We start from the raw sequence: 6,900 nt of genomic DNA on the forward strand, positions 1-6,900 counted from the left end.
TCCAAAGAAAGAAGACTCTGTATTGATCTTTAGATTAAGAAGATGTGCCATACTGAGTCTAAAGAAAAAAGACTCCGTATTGATCTTTTAACATATATGCTTGTTAGCAGAGGAATTAAGGTTACTCCCAGTCAGACAGAACATTTTATACAAGAAATACATCCATGCTTTTCTGAGGAAGGAAAGGTGCTGGAAAGGTAAATGTAGAGGCATGGGAGAAGGTAGGCCCAAGGAGCCTTATCCTTAACCCCACTGCAGCCTTTCCACCCCGGGAAAGTGCAGGATTGGCAAGCTCTCCCTGGGATGATAGATCAGGACTCAGGTAATAGCGGAAAGCGCCAATCCTACTCTTAAAATGGATATAAGAGAGCATTTGAGGTTTTTCTTTTTAATGCCTGCTTTTAAAAAATAAAAAAGGGGGAATTTGCCGGGAGCCGGTCCATCCTTGCTGTTTCAAGGGACCTGGCATATATGGCATACTGTTCTTTATATGTTTGCTCACCTTCTTGGCGCTGTGTTTTAACCAAGGTCACCTCTCCTAGAAAGGTTGAATCCCCAGGTAGGGATTTTCCCCTGAAGTTAGGGAGGGAATAAAACCCCTCAACTAAGTGCCAGGCGGGTAATTAATCCCTTTAACTACGAACAATCATGCTTAAACTACATAATCTTTTCTCCCTGGAATGGAGATAAGAAACGCCCTAACCTTTGTAATAGAGATTGATAGGATTGAATCAACTGGTATAAATACAGTTGTAACAAGACAGAAACACTCAGAACTCAGAACACAGAACTAAGGACACAGGGCTTGGAAGACAGGACCAAGAGAGACAGAGCCTAGGCACAGAACCTACACAGAACGTTCTCTAGAGACAGAAGAACTTCGCTGGTGAGAGCATGCTGGAGGATCCTGGAGAGGGACTGGCCTCGGAGCCTAGAGACAGAGCCTAGCGGGAGAACATGGCAAGGGATCCTGGACTGAACCTGACTACAGAGATTGGCAGGAGAACCTGACTGGAACCTGGACACTGAACCTGACTGGAGAGTCTGGACAGAACCTGGCTGGAGAACCTAGCGAGGGAACATGGCTACAGAACCTCGCTGGAGATCCGAAGCAGAACCTCTCTGGAGATCCGGGCTAGAGATCCTGGCTAGGCTGCTGATCAACTGAACGCTGTCTCCGTGCCCTTCCTTCTTCGCCGACTCCGTCTACGCCTTTGGGAACCCCTGGACCTGCTGGGGTTGGACCCCGGCACTTTCCATAACATATCACCTTTTAACATACTTTATAATTTACTTATTCATTGTGTTGATGATATTATTACTATCTGTCTTTCTCCCAATGTTGCCAGTTTTGTTCATTGAGGGAACTCAAGATTCTAGAACAACTTCTGGCACAGAGTGGGGTTCAATCATATTTTTGAATGAACAAATGCATGAATGTATTATTTCATCTTTACCACAACACCTTGAGATTGACATTATTATCTCCATTTTAGAGAAGAGGAAGCTGCAAAGAGGTTGCAGAATTTGCCCATGGTCACATAGCTGGTGGGTAATACAATTTAGTTTTGAAGTTGGAGCTCTCTAGACTCCAAATCCTGTACTTTAAAAAGTAAGCCCCAGACCAGTGTTGTTCCATGAACTGTTTTTTATGGTTGAGATAAGTGAAATTGAGAGTAGGCATTTGAAAACATTTATAACAATTTGACATTGCTGCAACATTCAAGAAAGAGCACACAATGGACTTGGCTCATTGAACAGGACGTGGACCAGCTTGGATGTTGTCACACTCGCCTGGTGAGTTACATGTGCTAAAAGCTTCACACAAGACATACACAGTAAGACCACATTACAATAAAACGTCAACAGAAGCAGATATTCAGTTTTTCACACATAAACATTAGTGCTGTGCAGGCTTCTAATAAAGTAGCCCTTCAGTTTGCTAAAATTAAAAAGCCATATACAACTGCCAAGGCATTACAGAAAGACACAACAAAGGTATTTGCTTGGAAATGTTGGATGAATTGCTGGCCCTAGTATCTCTTTGCAACAACAGAAACAGGCTAGTTTATGGAAAACCAACTCATAGAAAATATAAAGCAAGCAAAGTGTTCTCCATTGCAATTTGTTATTATTAGAAGATATTAATATAACAATTTTTAGCATGTGTACAACTTCAATATGTTGGCAATATAATGAAAGGCTTGTTTTTTTCAACCTTGTTGCTGAAAATACTATTAGCACTGTGTTGTATAAAACTATGGAGACAAATGTTCTGTATAAAACATTGTCAACAAATGTGGTTTAAAGTTTAAGTTTTATATAAAAGTAATCTGATGGCTCAGCTGCAATTACAAGACAACCTAAGTAGGTACTAAGATTAAGGTGTCCCTGGAATGTAAATTACTGCACTTTCCTGCATTGAGATACTTTTGCTAGGAAAATAATGTCAACTGAACTAAACAGTGTGCTGACTGATGTGCTAAAATCAGAATTACATAACAGCTTATGCATTACATTTCAGATTATTCTCTATATTTCGTGATAACATAGAAGCTGAACATAAACAATGATTATTGCATGCTGGGTATGATGATCATCAAGAGGAAAGTCCTGCCAAAACTGAATGGCGGAATAAACTCAGTGCTTCTGCAGAATAAAAAGCCAGCTTAACACAACTTTTTAAAGATTTGAATTAGCTTGTTTGATTCTTTTGTTATATTTTCAGTATATTTGTTTTTAGCTAAGCCTTGTACTTATCCCATGCAAGGACATAGTACATGTTTTTCAGTGGCCTATAAGATCTAAAAACCAAAGCAAAAATTAGAGCCTTGGAAGAACAAAGTTTTTATAGATTGTTAAGGTATAGTCCATAATTTTGCAATTATCATCAACAGGTAAGATATTAATATTGCACATCTGCAAATAGTTTTCTCTGAATACCTTACAAATTTGATACAACACTTTTTATCATAGTTTGAAAAAAATCACACACATGAAATTCATGAATCTTAAGCCTTCTCTTTCATAAAAAGATAATTTAAGAGAATAATTCTTGGATTTCTGGTCAAGATGGTGGCATAGGTAAATGAGGTACTCACATCATCACACAACCATGTCAAAATTACAACTACAGAGCAACCATCATTTGGAACAACCTGAAATCTAGCTGAATAAAAGTCCTACAATTAAGGTTATAAAGAAACAGCCACATTGAGACTGGTAGGAGAAGCAAAATGGACTAGTTCCACAGTTATGTGTGCAAGATAAAAATCAGGAGGGATATCTCGGCTACAGAAGTCCCCCTGAAGAGCCAGGGATCTCAGATCACACCAGACTCCCAAGCCCAGAGCTGAGAAGAGTAGTACCCATAACTTCTGGCTTTAAATATCAGTGAGTATTGAGGCTGAATAAGATGGAGGGCTACTAGAGTCCCAGGCAGTTCCTCTTAAAGTGTCCATGCATGGACTTACTCCGACTGGCTACCTCTGAGTTCAGCACTGAAATAGCAGCTTGAAAGGCACCAGAGACATACAGGGAGGAACTGAGGTGTCTGGCAACAGGACAAGAGCTGGAGGGGAGCTTTCTCCCAGAAAAAAGTGCTGGCAGAGGTCATTATTCCTTTGATGAGCCCTTTCCCCACAAAGCCAGTAGACAGGAGCCATATATGAGTCTCCATCAACCTGGTCCACACTGTTTGTCCTGCCCTAGTGATGCCCTGAGACCCCATACCACCAAATCTACAGGCCCATCCAAGCTCTTTCCAGTGCTTTTCCTGTACCAATGGCCTGTCGTGGTTCATGCTTCAGACATTCCTAAAATCTCTCAAACAAGCAGCATGTGGCCTCAGTGTATCCCATACCTCTCGCTAAATAGCCCCAGGCCCAGCACCAGCAGCAACTGGCCATGGTTTGCAGCTTAGCCTCTCCTGGGCACCTCCAAGCCCATCCCAAGTAGCATCCAGATGTAAACAGTTTGGTAGCTAAAACTGTGTGACCCTGGACAGAACACAGATGGTGGCTGACCTTGGTCTGCACCTTCCAGGAGGCCCTAGAGCCAACGTACCCAGTGGGTCACTTAAGACCATGTCAAAATACCACCCAATCACCCAACACACTCAAGAAGCAGACTCAGTGGGCACCATAGCTCCACTGAAGTAAGTCCTGCTTGTGGGAAGAGCTCAGGAGATTTATCTCAGTGCAGTGGCAGATGCAATGGCGTGAGCACACTCCGCCTATACAAGCTTCCTCGGCACACCAGGAAGTGGCAGCGCCCGCCTGAGCAAGCCCCCTAGAGCCCCTACATAGTACCCTGATCTTTCCTACTATTGGTTGCCCTAAGGATAGTGTAAACTTCTGATTGGTCTGGAATGTTATATATGTTGCTGCACTTACACAATAAACTTAGATCTGCGTCACTGAACCTGGTCTCCGGAGTTGGGCATGCTTCGTTAGGACTCCGTCGGCCTCACCCCCACGGGACCCCCGGCTTCACTGCTCTTGTGGGGTGGGCGCTGGCACAGCTGATCCTCCACAGTGGTCAGTGGTCAAAGCCAGTCCTTGCAGCTGATCAGCCTGGGGGTAAATCCCTCCCGTTAATATGCGAACAACAACTAATTTTACCATAGGTTAATTGAAATAAACAAGAGTTAAGTTCCTACGGCATCTCATCAACGTTATAATGAAATGATGTTGAACAAAGCTATGCTATTCAAGGACTTGCTGTAGTTGGGAATATTAGAGTGAACAAGGCACCACCTGCTCTCAGAGTTTAGTGCAGGAAACAGAAAATAAAAAAGACAATCTACATGTTCTTGTTTTCTACTGACACATAACAAACAACCCCAAACTTAGTGGCATGTAGTGAGTGTCCCAGGGGGGGAGGGGGCAAATTCAAGCTGCCTTTTGGGCATCCCCTCACCTAGAAGCACACAGAGCAATGCTGCTGTCTGCCCTCAGAAGAATGTATCTTGGGGAAAGGTCTGTTAGAGAGGTAAGGGACCTTTTGAGTAAGGGAGTCTTGAGTCCCAGATATCCTGAACAAGACTGGCTACATACATGGTGTGGCCCAATGCAAGATGAAACGGCAAATCCCCTTGCTCTGAAAGTAGGAAAAAAAGCACTGTTAAGGTTACTAAAATAATAGTCCGGGGCCTGTTTCCCTGGAGCAGCTCCCTATTGCTGGAGAAGAAAAGTGCCCCAGATCCTTTCAGGATTAATTTATTCAAAAAGGAAATAATGGAAAAATAATCAACATGCAAAAGTCTTGTGAAGAAAGTGAAGGAGAACCACAGAACATGCCAAAGGCCAAGGAAGACCACCCTTCAGAAGATGTACCACCCTTCAGAAGGAAATCCTCCGCCTTCCAAAGAAGGTGTAAGCCAGGAAGCAGAAGGAAACCTTAGAAGCGGGCTGACTCAACCTGTGCAGGCATTCAAAGAGGACACTCCGTTAGGCATTTGGACCCTGAAGAAATGCTAAGAGTAGATGAGATGGAAAGGCTTAGGGAAGAAATAAGAAGAGTAAGAAACAAGTTTGTGATGCTGCATTGGAAACAAAGACATTCACGCAGATGACCTTATCCTGTGTGCTTTAGGCCTTGAATTCTTTTTTTTATCTTATAGTAAAATCTGGCCCCTGCTTTCTATTAGCATATTCTGATGTATCTTCTACCTTTGTTTTACTTTTAATCATCTGGTAGAATTTTGTTTTAGATAGTTTCCTTGTTAACCAGCATCTTACTGGATTTTGTATTTTGACCTATTCTCCAGGTCTATTTTTCAATTGGGAAGTTTCACACAAATGCATGAAAATATGTTCATTTCATATTGTAAAGTAACATAAGTTGCAAAGCATATTTAGTATCAGCTCACATATGTACAATAAAAATCCCAAATTGTGTGTGTGTATACATACATACATACATACATACATACATCAAAAATTTTTTAAAAAGGTTACTAAAATATAAAGTTTACTAGAGGCCCTATGCATGAAGATTCATGCAAGAATGGGCCTTCCTTCCCCTGGCTGCTGGCACTGCCTTCGCTTGGCCCGGAGCTGCCTTTCCACCTTCCCATGCTGCCCAGAGGCCCAGAACGGCTGGGGTGGTGCAGAATGCCTGCGTTGTCACCATGGTGATGACGCAAGCATCCTGCCCTGTCCCTGGCCGCTTGGCACCTGCATATGCAAATTAACCCGCCATCTTTGTTGGGCTAATTTGCATACTCACTCCTGATTGGCTGGTGGGCGGTGCAAAGGTACAGTTAATTTGCATCTTTCTCTTTTATTAGTGTAGATTTCTTTCTTCCATGGTCTGCCTCGACTTGTCATAGTGCTGTTTATTGACTATTTAATGCCATTCTGAGTAAAGAAAAAATTTAAAATTTAAATTATTAGCATGAATTTTACTGTTCATCTTTATAGTATACAATGCCAGTTTTAAATGGAAACATAAGAGCTTTTAACTCATATGAAGAATCACCAAAATTATACAATTTACATAACAATGGGAAGCCTGCACAAAATTAATTGTTTTTATTTCACTTCCTGATATGTGCACATTCCAGCAATACTCTCTACTTTCAATGTACTGATGAGTAAGACAGAACTGAAAGAAATAGGAATCCTGTGTTAGCCTATTTTTCCTTTACCTTCTGTATCTTCATTTTTCAACAAAAGTGGTTAGTTAATGCAGACAAGTAAATGAGTAAGAAAGGATATGATAGGGTTCCTTGCTCATTTGTGCTTTCTTAGAATTACCTTCTTTTTGCACTCAAAGCAAGTTCTAGTTCAAGTAGGAAGCAGTTTGCACCCTCACTTCCTCAATCATAGATATAACGAACATAGCTCGTACTTGCTTTGAGTCTCACTAAACTCCCACACATGTGAGTCCATCAGC

At 41.8% G+C, this 6,900-nt stretch overlaps 1 pseudogene; it reads left to right on the top strand.

Annotated features, from left to right (window-relative positions):
- Window positions 1-5,195: 5,195 nt before the first annotated feature.
- Window positions 5,196-5,900, top strand: LOC132224088 (transcription elongation factor A protein-like 8; annotated as a pseudogene).
- The last annotated feature ends 1,000 nt before the right edge of the window (window positions 5,901-6,900 follow it).

This window comes from Myotis daubentonii, chromosome X (genome assembly GCF_963259705.1).
Source record: "Myotis daubentonii chromosome X, mMyoDau2.1, whole genome shotgun sequence".
In the NCBI taxonomy this organism is placed as follows: domain Eukaryota; kingdom Metazoa; phylum Chordata; class Mammalia; order Chiroptera; family Vespertilionidae; genus Myotis; species Myotis daubentonii.